Raw genomic sequence first — 20,548 nt, forward strand, 5'->3', positions numbered from 1 at the left:
TTACACAATCAAAATAATATGGGACTTAATACTAGAAGCCTATTCCTAATCTTGACCTCAACCTTAAGGAGTTAGTTGGATGACTGGGGCTAAATAATTTAATTTCTCTGAGTCTCAATTTATTCATCTGTAATAAGGTGCCAGAAAGGGACTAATGCTCTTTGGGAACATTTTCTCTTCCAGCATACTATAATTCTACCTAATCTAAGTTTGCTCTTGAGGCCTGTTTGACATAATGATCAACTATTTTAAAAAGTGCTCAATTATCTCATAGAAATCAGTTACCAAAACCAAACTTCTAAAAACAACTTAGCTCCACCAGGAATATTTGGTTTTTGAAGAAATTAGAGGGAGTGTGTCCATACACTGATGGATACACATTTAAAAAACCTCTAATTCAGTTGTTCATCTAATATTAACATAGTAGGCACTGTTATAGTCAGCGTAGACATAGCTGCCCTCATGGAGCTCACACTCTTGCATAAATAAAGAGAACCTATCCTGAAAGACTAAAGATGGGTTGAGAGCAAAGACATGCTTATCACTTTGACTCATTTACTCTCTAATCTCATCACCAGAACCTTAATGCATTTTACCTGTTAGAGATTTCAGGGCATAAGCCCTACACAAATATATATGACTGTCATCTATTTATTCTTCAGTCATTTCCAGAATATGCTAGTATCACAATGTGAATAGGCTCTAACAGAGAAAGTTATGCTAAAAAATCAGTGATTCATTACTGCATAAGGAATAAAATCAAACTCTATGTGCTGAAGCTCCTCTGTGATTCACATCTGGTCACACACCCTACATTCCAGCCATCACAAATTCCTCATGGTAATCTAAACAGCTCAGCCCTTTCAGTTACTCACTTAGCCCTTCAGCTTGAACCTGGGTATAAACTTCTCCTTCGAAAGCCAACCCAAAAGGTATCCCTTTCATAAAGACCTCTCCATCCTGTTTTCTATTTTATGAATTAAAACCTCTTCCTTACGCCCAAAGCATTGCATCCCGAAACAACAGCATTTTTTTCACTGCTTTATATCATAGACTCTCATCTACATATGTCGCCCCTGAAAAAATGCTATTCCCCATCTGAATTCTTGACCATAGCATCTTGGAGCATAATGAAATGTGTTGTAGTGATCTCTAAGTATTGCAATGATTGGTTAAGTGATTGGTTATGCAACAAAAAGATAACTGATATACTAACGTCTCCTTCCTCTTGCCTTATTTTTTAGGCTCTACACTTTGTTTTCTGAACTTTCTTCCCTAAACACTGGTTCTCCTTGAATCTGCTCAAATTCTAAAAACAGCCTGCACTTTACTCTCTTTCTTCCCTTGTTCTGCAAGGCTGCCAGCACCCAGTTTGTACACTGTGAGTCTCACATATTTCCTGTTGGTTCTAGCATTACTTTCTTGTGTTCCTAACTCTCAACTCCTCTGGAGGAGGAATGCTTCCTCTGCTGGTCCTGCAAGAGGCTGGGTCTTCTCAACTGAGTCACAGAGAGATCAGCATGGTGGCAAAATGTTGCAATATGCTGTAAGGAGTACCCATGAGATATTGCTGGAACCCGGAGAAGGTGGTACGTAAATCTTCTCAGGGAAACGGTAGGAGCCCTCAAGCTGTCCTTGAACAACGTTTAGAGGTCCTCCATGCACAAAAGGAAGTAAGGATGTCCCAAGGAAAGGACATAAGAGCGAAAAGACAGAGAGAGAAACATCATAAAACACCATGCTATTTAGGAAAATGGCAAACAACGCGGACGGAAGCATAAAACTTCATGATGTAGAGAAGTATTAAGAGTTACGGCTGGAAAATTATACTTGACCAGGTCACGACAGACTTTAAATGGCACACTACAAACTTGAAACTTCATCTGATAGGTTATGGAGGTCGAGACATGAAATGATTTAATTTGGGAACTTAGCAAAATTCAACCTTTCAAAATGATTTATGTAACTTCAGAGAACAGTTTGGAGGAGGATAAAACCGGACATGGAATGAGGAGTAAGGAGGCTCTTGGATTTGCAGGGAAAAGAGATGATGCAGTTATCACGTACCAGAGAATCCTGAGCTGTGGACAGGAAGCTTATTTGAGAGAAAGGTAGGCAGTTAGTCAGTAAAATTTGATGGATTGACACAAAGAAGTAAAAGGGTAAGGTGCCTTTTAAGTTTCTTGCTTGAGCAACTATAAGGATAATGTATATGAAACAGAAAATATAGTCAGATAAAAATACTGACATCGAATTCTGAGTAATGGAAAGGTATTATGGAAAGACGAAAAGAAAAGGAAGAGTAGTCAAGTAAGGCAATTCCTAGAATTGCAGAAAACAATACAGAAGGTGGAAGAGAGGGGAAACAGAAATAGAAAATTAAAATGGTAACAAAGGAGGCAGCAGCATTCAGTTGTATCTCAATCTCCACGCCGATGGAGGGAGGGCACTGATGTAAAATCACCATGATTTAGCTGCATCCATAATTTAACTTTGCAAAGATTTTGGGTATATTTGAATGCAATTGCTCCAGATGTTCTACAAACTCGTAACTCTTTAATCACAGTAATAAAACCACTCTGCAAAAATGTAATTCTGGAGAGATAAAAGCTGCCCAACTTCTGAATTCTTTCTTTCGCTTCCCTCTTCCAACATATGAAAAGTTTAAACTGCAAAACACTCAAAGGCAGGTTATCAGCATGTCACACACATAGGAGTTGGATGGGACCTGGAAAGAGACAACAGGCTGTAAATGAACAGAGAACTGAGGCGGACTCAGAGACTCAAACCTAAGCAGATGCACACACGGGTGTCACAAATTAGACAAGTAGGTGGTTAAAGGACAATAGACCACAGGAAAAGTGATGAGAACTATCAGTGAAGAAGCTCAAACTATGCAAGATGCTTTTGCTGGTAAGGAGAAAGTTAGAAGCTCAGAAAAACAGTTTCAAAGGTAGGGAAGGTTAGAAAATATCCAGGGAAGCGATCTGGAAAGCAGATTATGTTAGGGAGATACTAGTAACGATTTTTTGCTTTAGGCAGTGATCTTTTAGGTTTCTTCTTCTTCTTCTTTCTTTTCTCATGCAAAGAACCAACTCCAAAGCATGATTGCCTGGGACCAGCAGGCAAAGATGTAAAAATGTAAGTGTCTGTCTGGAGACAGGAACCTAAAAGCCAGTGGTTCTGAAACTTTGGTGCATGTCTTAATCACTTGAAGGCTTGTTAAAACTCTATTTCTGGGCCTCCACCCCTTAAGTTTCTGATTCAATATTTCTAAACTAGGACCTGAGAATACGCATTTCGAACAAATTTCCAGGTGATGTGATGTTGCTGGTCCAGAAACCATACTTTGAGAACCACATTAGTCATTGGTTCTTATTCCTAAACGGACACTAAAATCAGTGTCCCTAAATGGACACTAAAATGTGCTTTGTAAACACATTCATGCCTGAGCACACTCTAGAGATGGAGACTGAGGTGGTCTAGAAAGGGGTCTGAGATCTACACTTTTTTAAAGTTCTCTAGATGATTCAATACATAGCTGAGGTTCAAATTATTGATGCATATAGAACTGAAGTTAAATGTTGAGGGGTAAATTCTTTCTTGGATTCAGCAAGACATCTTTCTGAAGGTGAACCAGCTTTTCTCTCGAAACCTATGTGTTAATATTTTTCATTGGTGTTTAACAGTGATTATGCTTATCAAAAACACATTACTTACAGCTCCTGCTAAGCTAGACTCAAAATCCTATTTATGCCAATAAAGTATTTGGGTAATATCACTGATGATTTATACATTTTCCTAGAAGGTTTAATATACCTTGAAGACACAAAGGAGAATTCTCTAACAATAGAAGGAAGACTTTGGTTTTCTCCATCCATGCTAACCAGGACTCAGAAGAAAAACGATTTTCCCAAAACAGCAATAAAGCAGCCACGAGGAAAATCCAATAAAGTTTCTGAGGAATGACAGTGCTCCAGGAACAGATGGGTTGATTCATTTCTGAAATTTTATGAAGAATATTGCCTGACTGAAACATTGACAAAGATTTTTAATGCAACTTCAGAGATAAGAAAAATAATCAAGTGCCTCGCAACATACTAGCCAAGTGGAACACCTGAATGCAGGCATGATGTTCTGATCTTTTTTGCATTTTTCAGAATTGTTAAATAATTGATCAATTAACAATAATGAATGAAATACAGTTGTCCCTCAATATCCATAAGGGATTGGTTCTAGGACCTCCTGTAGATACCAAAACTCGAGGATGCCCAAGTCTCTGGTATAAAATGGTATGGTATTTGCATATAACTTATACTTTAAATCATCTCCAGGCTAATTACAATACCCAATACTACGTAAATGCTATCTAAATAGTTGTTATACTGCATTGTTTAGGGAATGATGACAAGAAAAAAAGTTTGTACGTGTTCAGTACAGATGCAAATTTGTTTTTGAATATTTCCATTTGTGGATGGCTGAATCTATGGATGCAGAAACCATGGATGCAGAAGGCTGACTGTACATTATGGTGGTATAATCTTGGTTTTGTTTACTAATCTTTCTCTTGTATAGTAAATACGGTTTAAAAGATTATATGCAAACCTGGCATTTCTACTTGCTTCTTATAATCTCTGAATTGTCCACTTAATATAGTTGGAGGTTATGTTAAAGTAGGGGAATAGGAATTAACATACAAAGAGAAACACTATTAACATATATAGGAATTAACTTATATAGTAAATATGGTTTAAAAGATTATATGCAAAACTGGCATTTCTACTTGCTTCTTATAATCTTTGAATTGTCCACTTAAAATAGTTGGAAGTTATGTTAAGGTAGAGAAACAGGAATTAACATAGAAAAGGCATTTATTCTTTACACTAGGGCTAATTTTGTCATCAAAAATGGACTGTCCACATCAGAAAAACTTTAGGGCCTCCACAGAGCTTTGGAAGATTTATATAATGTCTCTCCTAGGGCCCAGTGGCGTCACTTGTATACTTATTATGACATATTGCCAAATTTTGCTTACATACTGGTCCTTCCATGACCCAGAATCAAACATGGTGCATGGCGAATAAAGAATCAATAAATGTTTTGAAGTACTAGACGGATGTTATCATCTGATAGGTGCCGCCTCAGCAATGGCGGGCGCCCCTCCCCCAGCCTCGCTGCTGCCTTGCCGGTAGATCACAGACTGCTGTGCTAGCAATGAGGGAGGCTCCGTGGGCGTGGGACCCTCCCGGCCAGGTGTGGGATATGATCTCCTGGTGTGCCTGTTTGCTTAAGGCGCAGTATTGGGGTGGGAGTTACCCGATTTTCCAGGTGTTGTGTGTCTCAGTTCCCCTGGCTAGGAAAAGGGATTCCCTTCCCCCTTGCGCTTCCCAGGTGAGGCGATGCCTCACCCTGCTTCAGCTCTCGCTGGTCGGGCTGCAGCAGCTGACCAGCACCGATCGTCCGGCACTCCCCAGTGAGATGAACCCAGTACCTCAGTTGAAAATGCAGAAATCACCGGTCTTCTGTGTCGCTCGCGCTGGGAGTTGGAGACTGGAGCTGTTCCTATTCGGCCTGTTCATTGTGTTTTCTAAATTGTGTCCTTTTTGCAGACCTCATCTGTGTTTGTGCTTCTTTCTCTTTGAGGTATGTATTCATTTATGCTTTCAAATAGATTACTCAATGGGCAGCAGGGAGCTGAGGTTTCTCTAGCAGTGACAGATCGTTTCTTGGAAAGAAGAGACTGATTCTCTCCAGGGCAAGCAGATGGTCACACCCCTGGAAGATTCCACAGAGATTCACCTCTGTCATACAAAATTTCTCTGACAAGTGGGAAGAGAAAGGTGGAAAAAGGAAGGTAAGCCAAAGACAATTTTTATTCCCTTTGTTTAAGATGTCATCAAAACAGCCTGCATCCTGGAAGAACTCACTGAAGCAGGCACTAGTAAAAATCATGGTAAAACTCAAAAATAAAAAGGACACATGGTGATTCCGTAATACCGCAGGCATTCTAGGACAAAGTAGCTTTGCCTTCAGACTAAAAGGTTGTGATTTTAGCAGAAGCAATTTTATTTCTATTGCATCTCCACATGTGAGATGTATGGAAACAGTAGGAAAAAAATTAAGGAAAAAATAAGAGAAGTGACATTTCAAGAATTTCCAAATAACCACCTTCTGGGCCAGCTAGGCTGTGAAGTGAAATAAAACTAGAGGAGGGTATATCTTGCACGCTACTAGAGATACATTTCTGACAGTTATCAATTCTGCAATACAACAGTTTATTTGATTTCCATTTCATTCTACGTTTCTTGGATGCCAACCAATTGTCAGGCACTGGGTTAGGCATCAACAGAATATAGAGCCTAGTGCTAACAGACCTTAGTTCAATTATCAGCTCCACCCATTGTAGGTCTGTGGTCTGAGAATATATTCTGTAAAGCATGATATCACTTTTTTTTTTCCTTTTTTTTGTTTGAGACAGAGTCTCACTCTGTTGCCCAGGCCGGAATGCAGTGGCGCGATCCTGGCTCACTGCAATCTCCGTTTCCTAGGTTCAAGCAATTCTTTTGCCTCAGCTTCCCAAGTAGCTGGGATTACAGGTGCATGCCACCATGCCCAGATATTTATTATTATTTTTAGTAGAGAGAGGGTTTCACCATATTGGCCAGGCTGGTCTTGAACTCCTGACCTCATGATCCGCCCGCCTTGGCCTCCCAAAGTGCTGGGATTACAGGCGTGAGCCACCACGCCCAGCCCTGATATCACTTTCTACATAGGATGGGCACGAGGATAAAATGAGATTTACATAATGTGCTTAGTGTATACTAAGTGCTCAATAAAATATACTATTATTTATTACTACTAGCATCATTATTACAGAAATACAAGTTTGTAGAAAATATGCCCTCTGCTACAATTAATAACCTAATGAGAGCTCAAAATACAGAAACAGGTATCTATAATGCAATGGAGTAGATTACCTGGGGTTACACAGATGTGTAGACTACTAGATATATAGACTAGATATATTGACTACTATTAAAACAGAAACAACAAAAGAATGAGAGTGGTGAAAGTAGCTTCACACCTCTTTTCAAAACCTAAAGCTAGAACATCTCTGCTGAAGGTCTGAATTTAAAAAGAAAAAAAAAGCTAATGTCCTCATATACCAGGAATCTATCAGAGCACAGTAATCCAATCCTCCTAATCCAGTTCGATTTTTGTTTATAGCTGTTATTCCTTTCTAACACTCTAAAAGAAATGTTTATTATCTCTGTTTTCTCCCATCAGAACATAGACTCCATGGCTCCACAAGGGCACGCCTTTGTCTTTTGTTGATGTTCTTGCTCGGGGCTGAACTCAAAGCACCTAGAATAGTGCTTGACACATAGTAGTCATTCAATAAATTGGTTTTTAGTTGAACAAATAAGTGAAGGAATGAATGAATGGATTGATAATGGCCATTCTCTAATAGTGAACATCTTCAGAATGTGAAATGCATAGAAAAATTTGGCAAAAACTGTCAAAGTTGAAAACAATACATTTCTGCCTGTAACTCCTAACTTACTGAAATCTGATTTATAAATAGTCTACATATCTTGGTTCTCAATGCAGAACATAAGGATAACTGAACAGAAGGACAACTGAACTATCCTTCCCTTCCTTTGTTCCAGTAGTCAAATAAAGGGAAGCTGACATAAATGTAGCTATTTAGCAATTATTACTGGCCATGAATAAGCTCTGTTTGCTCCTACATCCCCTCACCGGTTCTGTTCCTGGATCAAGGCACACCCGTGCAGTAGGAGCTGCTGATGGCTCAGCATCATCTAGCACCAACCATTGGCAGAGCCAGGGAGTTCTGTTTCTGCAGCAGAAGGGATGGCATGTGTTTCTGGTTAAAATTTGGAATTCATTTTTTCATAAATAGAGGGTCCTAAACATGGTTTTCATTAGAGTAATACTATTTGGTTTGTAGAAAATGTGTCAAAAGACTCTAGAAGTCGTTAAGTTAGAAGGCAGTCACTGCCGTGTAGCACAATTTCCATGGGAAAATACTGTTCAGTGTCCAAACATATTCAGCTTACAAATACACCTTTGGAACACAACCTATCTGTAAGTTGGTATTGCCAATATTTAAATTGTATTAAATATGTGCTTATCAGCTCTCTTTGGAGCAACTCAAGTCACTTTAGATATGTCAATATGTCTACCCAAAAGGGATCCATGAGAAAATAAGGATATGAGAGAAAGCTTTTTGTTTTTTTATTCTAGGTTTTAAACCTAAACCACAAAGATGTGAAATACGTGTTACTGTAACAGATTAATAAAACTACAAAATCCAAATAACCTGGATATAACTGCACAGAAATCTTTCCCTTAGTTAAGCCAGTGGAATGTTCCCACCTAATCAATCAAGTTATATTTTGCACATGTGCTCAGCTACTGATCCTTTTTCTAAGGAAAGAAACTGGGTTAACTACACACACACAATAGAGAGGCAGAAGATAAGCCCCAGATGGCAGAGAAGGTGAATGTAATTGGAAGACAGGTGCGCTCCACCTGCCGGTGTGCAGCTAACTTAGAGCCCACTGTGACCATGAGGGAGAGGCTCCTCTTTAAGGATCGAGACATGACTGCTTTTCTGTGCTCTGTCTTCATATTTTTTTCCCATAGCCCATGCCACCTTAATATGTATTCTGAGCAGAATAAATTAAAACTTACATTTTGAATGCTGCTACAGATGCACTGAATTGTTTCATGAGAATATCTTCTCATCAACACAATTTAATCTTCCTTGGGGAGAGTCATGATTTTGATTTCTTTTGTAATCTCCTCACAGCATATGGTGCCGTATCAGGCAGGACTGGGCTGAGGGACTATGAGCCTCTACTCGCTATAGGAAGAGCACATAGAGCCTACATGCAATGCAATACTGAGAGCTGTATCCTGCATGAGTACAAAGACTAGGTTGCTCAGTAAATATCAGCTATTCTTAAACTTGTTCAGCAAGTTGCTGTCAGTGTCATCAAATGAATGATAAAGGAACATGAAATAATAAGACAGGGATTTTTCAGCAGGAGAAGAAAAATATATCATGACTAGACAAGTAAATTTTAAATTCTTTACTTGGTAATACTTTGATGTAAAAAGATGGTTGGCAGATTGGTTTTTGCAGAAAAAAATATACAGTATGGTTAATAGCACTTACTAATTGCTCACCATGAACCCAACTTTGAACTAGATACTTCACATGAGGTGACTCATTTAGGCCTTTCAAAAACTTTCATATGTAAGGCAAATTATCCTTATTTTTCAGATGAGAAAACTGGACTCAGTAAAATTAATTTGTCCAAAGTCGTCTAGCTAGTTAGATGAATCACGATAGTGGAATCTGTTTTGTGAAGGCAGTAACACTTCCTATCTGGAACACAGAAGTGACTACTAGTATCATGAATCTGTTGACTATCTTCTAACAGGTAACTCTTTAATTAGCACCTCAAATGGTATCATTTCATAAATTTAGGTTTAATATTTTCCAAGTTGCTTATGGGCTATGTCCAATATCATCTCGAAAATCAATATAACCAAAATATAGCTCAATTACTACAAATCAGTTTCCTATTCCAAGCACTTAGATGTTCCAGTAATGTCACTATTCCCAATATCTTTATACTCCAAATCTCTATTCACCCTATTCCCTCTCTAATAACTAATTACCATTCATCAAGAAAGCATCTGCTACCCCTTGAAAAGTCACTCTGCTAGCTACTGGGCTCAGGCCTACGAGACATGCAAAAACCATCAGCTAATTCACAACTTAAAGGAGCTTAAAGTATCAGAATATTCACATAAAATGTTAAAAATGTGAATGTTATAATGAAGTAAGTAATCCAGATAAATGCAACTGGAATTCAGAGAAGAGTTTACCCTCAACTGAGTAGTCATAAAATGTGTGCTGTGAGCGGTGAGATTTGGGCTGGGCCTTGAAGGCTACAAAGGGCTTTAAAACAATTATTTTAAAAGAAATTATTGCTCCTGGTAAAACAATCAACCAGATAGAAGGACAGAAAGGGAAAGAAAACTCCTGAGGTTCCTTGTCCTAGTCTCTGGGAGCATCCACTGTTAACAGTTCATCAAGTAGACGGAACTTGAGTACATGAAAATAAACAAAGAGGAAAAATGGCTGGAATAGCAGAGCCCTGACAAACGGGAGTGGTCATGGTGGAGGCTGATGCAAGAGATCATTAGGAAATGAGGCTAAGCAATAATAAGAGCCAATTGTGCCTTCACACACTTGTCCCACTGACACATCTAAAGGCCAACCATGTTCTAGGCAGACTCGGATCTGGAGTAGGCAGGGGAATACTAGCAAATGGGATTGTTCCTCTTATGGGGAGTTCCAGGACAAAGTTTGAGGAGTTTCACGATGACCTGAAGAGCATTTTAGAAAAGTACATTTTGATGTGAGTTTAATCAGATCCTAGAGATTAGAAGTCCCATTAAGAGGCTGCCATGTATTCCAGGCATAAAATGAAGTCCTTAAGTCAAGCAGCAGCAGCAGCAGAACTCGTACAGTACAACCACCTTGCACTCTATTGTAATGAATAAGAAATTAAGACTAAGAGAAGATGGGTGTTTTGCCTACATTTCGTATGTAATTAAAGGCTTGATAAAATAACTATGGATATAAGTCTTGAAGAACTAAATGGTAATATCTTTATCATTTCAGAATTAGAAAATGTTTCTCAAACACCTTATTGGTATCATAAAGATAATTTAAAAAGCAACTATCTTAAAATTTAAACATAATCTTTTCACCCAGAGACATCATAAAAATGAGAAGACGGCCGGGCGCGGTGGCTCAAGCCTGTAATCCCAGCACTTTGGGAGGCCGAGACGGGCGGATCACGAGGTCAGGAGATCAAGACCATCCTGGCAACACAGTGAAACCCCGTCTCTACTAAAAAATACAAAAAACTAGCCGGGCGAGGTGGCGGGCGTCTGTAGTCCCAGCTACTCGGGAGGCTGAGGCAGGAGAACGGCGTAAACCCGGGAGGCGGAGCTTGCAGTGAGCTGAGATCCGGCCACTGCACTCCAGCCTGGGTGACAGAGCAAGACTCCGTCTCAAAAAAAAAAAAAAAAAAAAAAAAAAAATGAGAAGACAAGCCACCAGTTGGGTGAAGATAACTGAAACACATATTACAGAACAAAAGTCTGGTATCCAGAATATATAAATAGCTCTTACAAATCAATGAGTTTAACAAAAAGAAGCAGGAGAGTGGGGAACATGTATGAATAAGGAATCCACAGCAACCAGAATATTAATAAAGAGAGGGAATAAATCATCAATATTACTGGGAGACATGGAACAACAAATTAAAACTAAAATGAGATATCATTTCATATCCATAAGACTGGCCAAAAATAAAATGTATCACCAAGTGTTGACAAGGATATAAAACAAAAGGTATTCTTATAGATTGCTGTTGGGATCATAAATAGGTACAACCATTTTTGGTAATTTGCATTATCTGCTAGATGTGAAGATACAAATATTACCCTACTGCAATCCCCCTCCTTAGGAGACACCCTAATCAGAGTCCCCTTCGTTAGCACAAGGAGATGTACACACGAATGTTCACAGCAGCCTTATTTGGAAACATCTTAAATGTCCAAAAACAAAGATTGATACCTTCATCATGATACAGTTCTACAAGGGAATACCATGTGTCAGTAAAAATGGATAAATCAGATCTACATGTCAACAAAATACTGAACAATTACAGTAATGTAAAGAAGACCACAAAGAGTATTGTTACTACTTATAGTCTAAAAACAGCAAAACAAGACTATATTGCTCAGGTACACATACATACATAGCAAACAATAAGGAAGTGCATGCGTGAGAATAATAGACACAAAGCTCAGTGGGCAAAGTCCCTCTGAGGGAAGACATGAAGAGTACGCTGAAGTCTCAACAGTGTGTGCAATGATTTATTTCACCATCTGGGTGGTGGACACAAAGGGGTTTATAATATTATTTAATTGTTTGGTGTCACTGAAATATTTCACAGGAATTTTTAATGAATAATAAAGAATTAAAAAGAATGTGTGACACCATTACAGAGTAAACGAGAAAGGAAAGAGTCAAACATTGCTTGAAAATTTTTCAAAATACTTACTCCCATTTCTACTTCCCTGGACTTGATTCCCAATGTAAGCCTCACTCAAACAGCCTCTTCATGCTTCTGTCTGTCCCAGCCTGGTGTTAGACTCATCTCCCCTATCAGTCCAAGAGGCCACTTCTTCCTGTCACTGCCTATTCAGAATCTGTCAGTGGTTCCTATCAAATCTAAACATTCTTGTATAGCCATTAATGACCCTCTCAATCAAATTCATCTCCAGGTCTAATTAAAGTGGAGGAACTGGAGGAGGAACCATTTTCTGGACCAGGAACATGCCAAGTTCATTTGCACCTCCATGTCTGTGCAAATGTTTTCTGTATCTGAAAGCCAGTCCTTCTTCCTATGTAAGTCTTACCAATCCATGAAGATCTAGCTTCAGATCTTCCCTTTTGGAAGCATTCCACAATGATCTCATTCTCTGTTGAGCCCCTATTCCTACAGCCCAAAATAAGTACATTTGAGCACCAGTTTCATTCTGTAACCCATTATTACTAATTATTTCCTACATTTTAATCTTATTCTTTTTATTACATTTCAAGTTGCCCAAGGAGTTGAACTAGGTCTTGCACTTCTATATTCTCCACAGTAATGAGTACCCAGAAGATGTTACAAATATTTTTTGTTTGCCCATACTTGGAAAGGTTGGATATATACATACCAAAAATACCTGACACCTATCATCAAGATCCCTTAGGATTCGTATCATCAAAGCAGTGTTTTAAATTATCTATAAAACACATGCTAGGGAAATTATTGTGCACCATAGTTTATAAAAACATGGTTCATGTTCACATTCCATCTCACCATTCCTTGCAGGCCATTCAAAGCTGAACAGTAGATGTGGTATCTATAGCTGGGTGCCACATGGAAGGTTAGCGTATCCCCCAGGCTGGCCCACCTCACTACATCATTCGAGTAGTTCAGAAGCAGATAGTAGAACAGAATACACTACATGTCTGGCCAGAAACAAAACTAGTATAAAAAATTCATGAAAATACCTAGAAGGCTGTGATTCCATATCAGTAAAGATGTTAGATTCCAGTCTCCCCTGTGAGAGCCACTCCACATCTACGTACCTACATAGAGATCAGCCTCAAGCAAGAAAGGCAGTTGTAGCTGCTTCTCTGCTTCCCACGACATTTTCCCCCTCATCCCTGTGATCTGATTTATTCTTTGAGGCCTCAGTGAACTTTTGCTTTCTTCCACTTACAAACCATACAGGGGCCACTGTCTCTGGTCTCCCTTGAGCTTCTGGTCTCCTAGAGGGAGACAGGCATATACACAGAAAATGGAAAATGAAACTGTTATAAATACCTATGAGACTCAGTGGAGGCACAGAAAGGAGTACTCAATGTAAGAGGTGAGGGGTAGGAAAGAAGTTTATGCTAAGCCTTAAAGGGTTGGAATAAAGTAAGGCAATTAATCTACTCATATGTTAATTTTGAATAAGGAGGAGGAAGAGGGAACAGGAGTTTATTTTTTGTTTCCTTCTTTTTCGAAATCCTTATTTTATTTCAAAACCTTACCTCTGCTTGCCAGCAGACTGCATGTTGCCTAGTTGGGAAATGTAGCACTGCGTAGCCCATCACATTATGTTCAGGCTGGGATCAGCCCAGTGTTTACCAGGTATTAACAGAGTAAACTTAGGACCAAAGAACACAGCATCTGACATTGCAAAGGAGTGCCATGCAAAAGCTGTGCAACACCATCCTCAGAGTTACGGCCCTTATGCACTAAGAATACAGATGTGCATTCACTTGTTCATTCATTCACTCAACCAATGTTTACCCACCATTTATTAAGTGCCAGGTGCTGTGCTAGGCATCAGTGATATTTGGTGAACACTCTATATTTAGTTCTGGATCTCATGGAATGCACAGTTCAGTCAGGAAAGCAATCTGACACTCACAAGTCAACACATCATTATTGACCGTAAAAGGACCATGAAAAAGGAATAAAGTGCTATAACAGCATTCAATTGGAGAGCTTCCCTGATTAAATGACTTTTCAGCTGACGTCTAGGAAAGAGGGAACAATGTAAGAAACAGAATTCCAAGGAGAGGGGGAAAGATTTCTTAGCCTGCTCCATAGAAGCTCTACAATCAAATGAGTCTTATCTGAACTGCCTAGGCAAGGATTCACACGAAAGACTTCCAAATGCATTACCACTTAAAGATTCCCCTGCTGACCCTCCCAAACTCTAAATGGAAAGCGCATCCTCATTTGAAAGGATGAAAAGGTGACTTTGCCTTCTGGGTTAATGCCTACACAAAAATAGCTTTGAAGGGAGTGAATGTGCCTTGTCTTTTTGCTAGTATAGTATGATGAATCATATCAAAGAATAGTTGTTTGCAAAGTCTGAGACAAGATCAAAATGCCATTTTCCTCTGAAACTGCAGCATGTGTTTTGTAAAGAAATCTTAGTGATATCTAGCAGGGAAATTTGCAGTCCAGAAATAGACTTCACACTGGTTTCTACTGAAATTGAAACCAAGAAAGAAGGGGTATCCAGGGAAAGGGCATAATCATGAGGTTAGAATGAGGGTTAGTGCCAGTCCTCCTATCACATACTCATAAATGCTCTCCAGTAGTAGAATTAAAACAGCAAGTTACTCTAGCAGATGTTTTCAAATTAGCTAAAACCGTGTCACCAGAGTAAAGCAGCAAAGCTGGAAATGTGCCCAGAGAGACCTTCCCACAAGCTGCCTGAGGGAGCCATTTATATGTATCTGAGCCCTCCTAGTGCAGAGATTCAGATGCAAGGCTAGGGAGATAAGCAAGTCACAGCACAATGTCTCCTCATCCAAATGCTTATCCATGGCTTCAGCAAGACCACCACTCTGCTGAATACTAAGAAAACCTGGCAAGATTGAGTAGTTCCAAACCACACACTTTGTGGTTTGCTGTTGTGTTGTTGCTTACAAATCTGACAAGAAAACACTGAGAGAAGATAGAGAAATTGTCAATGGCCACAGACAAGCAAACCATGATAATATGAAAATGAACAGTTTGGTTTCTGGCAAATCCTAGGGAGAGGGAGAAAGGTGGTTTACATCTTCATAAAATATTCAGAACATTGATATCTAGTTCACAATTAGATATCCAATGGGACAATCACATCCCAGCTATGCTGGTTGTCTATCGAAGAAAAAGACCAAGGATCTGAGTCAAAAATCTGTGGATATAGATCCAGAGGGCTTCCTCTTGCATGAGCTGGTTTTTCTAAGTGGGATGTTACTTGTTACCCAGTAATCATTAACTCCTACAGGAGGGAGAAAATAATAAAGCAACCAGAAAAAATCTTAAGTCAGTAATGGATGCAGATAACCCTGTTTCTCACTTATACAACAGCTATCTGTCTAGTAAACCCCACCGTTTACTAGAGAGAAGGATGGGAAATGGGTTGGGTCAACACATCTCCTATGCAATACCAACCTCTGTACAATCAGACTAAAGAACAGAAGACCTCAAACAGATGTCATTCACCTTTTTAACTGCCTTATAGTCATACCCCATTTTTTCTTGTTCTCAATCACATGTTTTGCTCTGTAGGTGTGTGTTTTGCAGGGTTACAAGGAAAGGTGAAGCAAATATACAATATACAGTATTGTATAAGCTAAATAGATATATCTTAGAAGCAAAAGAACTGGTACCTGGTATCTCATACAATCAGTTATCTGTGGGCGTCTGATAGATTAAAATGAATGTCAGAAGACTATTTCTAACTCCTCCTCTGTGGTAATGCAATGTTTTAGATCTTCCTAGGAACAACATCTTTGGCAATTCCTGATAGACAACACAACTAGAGAAAGTCACCTTCATTGGGCAGTAACAAGAATCAAGCTACAAATTCTCATGATTAAAATTTTAAAAAAAGAAAAAACATCTTTTGAGGGACACTGTAGTCATTACTCTCTGAAAATAGAGAACTAGTAGCACTTAGGATCTTAGGAAATAAAACAGCTCAAGACATGGGATGTTTTTGAAACATTTGAGTGTTTCAACAGCAACAAAGATTTTTCTACAATGCTAGTAAAGCATCTTTTTTGTGATAGTGGTTCTTTAAAATAAAAAAAGTGTACAAAAAGACCAGCATACCACAGACATAGGCATAGATTATAAATATGAGAAGTGAGGATTGGGGAAACGTGTTCAGGTTTTTCAAGAGTCTTTTTAGTCTTCTTATTTCAATGGTGTTCCTGTAGTAGGGGAAATATAATTACCAATGGAAAAAGAGAAAAGAAACAAAAGAACCTACAATTGTATCGTTTTCTTAATTTAAGAAAAGAGAGGTAAGTGTGATTTCTATAGAGATGAAATCTACATAAAAGTAGATTTTAATTGGATGCTTCCTAAGAGGAAAACAATTCCCTCTCCTCTGATAAACAGTGGAACAATTTGTGGGAATGATCATGAAGGTAACATGAATTTGAGTTGATCATAGAAATTTCACTATAGAAATACACATTAGATACCATTTTACTATTATTTCTGAATTTGAAATATTATAAGATCAAAATCAAAACACTGAATTCTTTGTTTCTGAAAGAGTTGATATTCAAATAATATGGTATTCATCTCAATTAAGCTGTAGATGAAACTATTACTTTGCTGCATATTAGTGAATATTGCTCATATTCACTAAAATGAGTACTTTTTAAAACAAGTTCCCCTCCACCAAGTTTTAATTTTATATTTTAAAAAATCAATCTAAATGGCTATATGGAACAAAGGCACACATATTTAATAGAGTTAACTCAAAGTGCATGCAGTTTCTATTCCCAAATTGGGTTGAATAGGACACTTAAGCTTAGAAGGATTTAAAAAGTAGAACACTACAATTAGTTTTAGGCTATTTCTCTATATGGGCTACATAATATTTTGGAAGGAAGGTCTTGTCTCCATTTGCTTTCACTAATCACTAATATGCTTTTATTGAGTGTTTAGTCCTGGCAGAACAAAGTTTATGTTGATGGAGAAATTAAAGATGCTAAACCACGAAAATTCCCTCCTAGGGAAAACTCATATACTCACTATTTCCCCCAAGCACAATTGCTTGTGATATTTAAGAAGCTTTGTCAGAAAATTATTTTGACATATTTAAAAGAATGTTAACCAGTTCATTTTGTCCATATTTATGTTGCCTGTAATGTTTGAGATAAAGTATTATATTTGCAAACTAATCTTAGAATGAAATACAGAGAGAAATAGATAGCTATAAAGTAAAAAATATCTTTGTATGCAAGTACATTCTTCTTTACTCACACAAGGTAACTAACATTTTCTCTTAAGTAAATTAATTTTTTTTAAATTCACAGAATTTTAGATCTGGAACGAGGGATATTTCAAGGGACTAACCACTGAAACAACTTTAAATTTAAGTACTAAATCCAAAGGAAATTAAGAACAGGGCTATTGACACCTGATTTCTATGAACTTTCTTGTTTCATGCCAGAGTATGAATTTTCTGAACCAAGGGTAGCTTTTATAACTTAAATTTTTTAAAATCATGCATTTTGCATAGACATATTCATTATTTCTTTATAGGCTTAAGTTTCCTTTTAAACATTTAAAGAAAACTTTATTCTTCTGGCATGAGATAAATTAGGATACTTGTAAAATTTCTTGCCTCCATGTCATTTCCATTCAAGTTTTATTCAAGGAATAAAAAGTATTGCTTTATATGCAAAGTGACCTAGGCCAATAGAAGGTCGCTTCCTGAACCGAAATTGTGCTATAAATAACAGTCAAAAGGCTGTTCCTTTTGGAACAGCTCTTTCAGGGTAAAAAAATAATTTGCAGGATGTTTGCCTCAGGTCCTAAAATCGCTTCCCTAGTCCTAAGCATTTCTCATCTCCGTGTCTACATCTTAGACGGATCTATCCTCACCTTCTACGAAGCCATTCACGAAGACCATAAAAGCTAAAGATCTGTCTTTAATTGGTACTTTTATTATATGTCTTTCCTCGTAATTCCCTAACTTCACGTGTTATGGAAGGAGGCAGGGAGCATTCACCTCCCACGACCGGGAGTCAGTCTCACTGTGTCAGGAGTAAGGAGTGAGGAGTCTCGCCTGGATCCACAAAAGACGTAACATCTCCCACCCAGCGTCCCACTCCTTGCCGCCTGGCTACCTTCAACCCCTTCCCCTCCGCACATCCTCCCCTTCTCTAGCAGAAAATGCCGCAGCGCGACGGTCCGGCTGGAGGCAAGCCCTGCAACCGGGGGCGAGCGCGGCACTCGGACACAGGCACTCAGTGTCTCCGGCACCGGCAGCCGAGCCGGGCCACCCCTTCCCACGGCCTCCCGGTGCCACCCAGCGAAGCGGGGACAGCGCGCCTTCCGCAAAAAGCGCAGCAGCCCAAGTCCTGAATGCAGGGTCTTCATCGCGGCTGGCCCTCCCAAGGTGCCTCTAGCAGCTGCAGCCGCCCCTCAATGAAAGTGCAATTTGTTATCTCGCCCAGCCTCGAGGAGAGGTCCCTGTTTGGCCTCGGTTCCAACCCGGCGCATTCAATTCGCTGAATGTAGGGTCTTCCCGCCTGACCCGCGATTCTCCGGGAATTGGCCTTGGCCGCGGGCAGGGGGCGACTCTCCAGAGACCTCCTCCTCGGACCCCATTTCTCTCTTTCTCTCTCTCTCTCTCTGCCTGTCTCTCTTTGTGTCTCTGTTTCTTTGGCTTTCTTTTACAAACGCACGGGGGAGTTGGTCCTTTTCCACAATGCCAAAATGTCACCCAAAAAGCAAGTGCAACAACTTGCTTTGCAAACCACCCAGGAGCCTGACGAGAAATCCCCCGCGGGGAGCAGCCCCCTCCTCCCCTGCAAGGTGAATCCGCGGTGGGGTGAGGGTGTGAATTTGACCGGTGGACATGACGGGGACAGGGGACCGGTGTTCTCCTCCCCTCCCCCTTCCGGGACCCTGTCGCAATTATAAATCTTTCCCCTGCCTGGGTCCCCGTGGGGAGCCGCGAGGACTGCACGGCCGGAGAGGACGCGCTCGCCCCCGAGACCCCAGGTTACCCGGAAGGCCCGAGAGTGCACCCCGGGCGGCTGGAAAGGTAGGGAGCGCGGACTCTCGAGCCGGCGGCCCGGGGAGCCCAGCCTGCAGCCCCTCCGCGGGCTAGGGAAGCGGCGACCGCGCGGCAGGCAGCGGCCAGGAGCCACCCAGCGCGCCGCGGCCGCCGCCGCCGCCGCCGCGCGCGCCTCAGCCCCGCGGCGCAGCCCGGCGTTACCTGGCCGCGTCCCGCAGTCCGGTCCTCGCTGGCTGCGTCCGTCCGTGGGTCCCACGAGCCTCGGAGGAAGGACGAGAGAGATGTCCCCGCGACCGGGACCGGCTCTCAGCGAGGTGACGGAAAGGACTCGAGACAGGAGCCGAGGCGGCGGCGGCCGCTCGCGCCGCCGATGCTGCCGATTCCCCGAGGCGGAAGGTGTCCGCGAGGCCGTGTCCTCGAGATTGCGGCGCCCGAAGCGCAGCGCTCGCCTCTGGAGCGGAGGCAGAGCGCCGGGACGCGGCGGGCTGAGGCGGCAAGGCTGGGCTGGTCACCCGCCCCTGGGTGCATGTTAATACGGTGGGGAGGAGGAGTCCCGCGCTTCCTCCGCCCAACCACCGGAGCCGGCGGGAGGGCGGCGGCCGCGGCCCGGAGCCAGCCGCTCACACCCGCCGCAGCTACTACGGCGCGGCGCGACCGCCGGCTCCGGCCCCAGCCCAGGCACGTGCGCCCAGGCCGCGAGGAGGCGCCGGCGCCTCCCGGAACGCACTGCTGACCTGCGGGTGCTGCCCGCCCAGTATCCGGGTGGGAAGTGCGCTCGCCCCAGACCGAGGGGAAAGCCCAGCATTCCCGGGGTGGAACAGAGAGGCGGCCACCCGCGAGTGGGCGTGACCCATTGGTTCCCTTGCGCAGCATCGTTGGAGAATTAAGCTTTCCCCTCCTCTCTTGCCAGCCGTTGTTCCTAATCTTGTCTTTTTAAGGGAGGAAAGTAGAACTCATGACACTTTGTATCACACGAAATCAAGTTGGCGGGCAGAAGGTTTGCTGACCTCTGCCGTCCCTCCTTAGGGTCCCTAGGAGAATTTTTGAAGAAGTAATCGTTAGCAAGGAGATAGGGGCAATAGAAAGTCTCAGACTCTCAGGGACCCATGTTCGTACCCAGCGCCACTACTTTCAAACCGTTATCCCTCAGAACTGTTTCCTCACCTCCACACCAACTTTCCCGGGTTGGATGACACAATATATATCCCACCAGTTCATCTTCGTACTGGCCAAGAGGTAATTCAAAAAGCGAAACGCATCTTATCTGCGGACCTGTGCCCTCGGTAAACTCCCCAAGATCCACCCCAAGTACACTTGGAAGCCAGGCCCCTCCACA

At 41.2% G+C, this 20,548-nt stretch overlaps 1 protein-coding gene across 2 annotated transcripts in view; it reads right to left on the reverse strand.

Annotated features, from left to right (window-relative positions):
• The window catches only part of DLGAP1 (DLG associated protein 1), a 968,455-nt gene extending 948,737 nt beyond the window's left edge, over nt 1–19,718 (reverse strand). For both annotated transcript variants that reach the window (XM_028838188.2, XM_028838186.2), the window contains exon 1: nt 19,414–19,718. The gene's annotated coding sequence lies outside the window, so the exon portion shown is untranslated. The remainder of the gene's footprint in view (nt 1–19,413) is intronic.
• Between the last annotated feature and the right edge of the window lie 830 nt (nt 19,719–20,548).

This window comes from Macaca mulatta, chromosome 18 (genome assembly GCF_049350105.2).
Source record: "Macaca mulatta isolate MMU2019108-1 chromosome 18, T2T-MMU8v2.0, whole genome shotgun sequence".
Lineage (NCBI taxonomy): Eukaryota > Metazoa > Chordata > Mammalia > Primates > Cercopithecidae > Macaca > Macaca mulatta.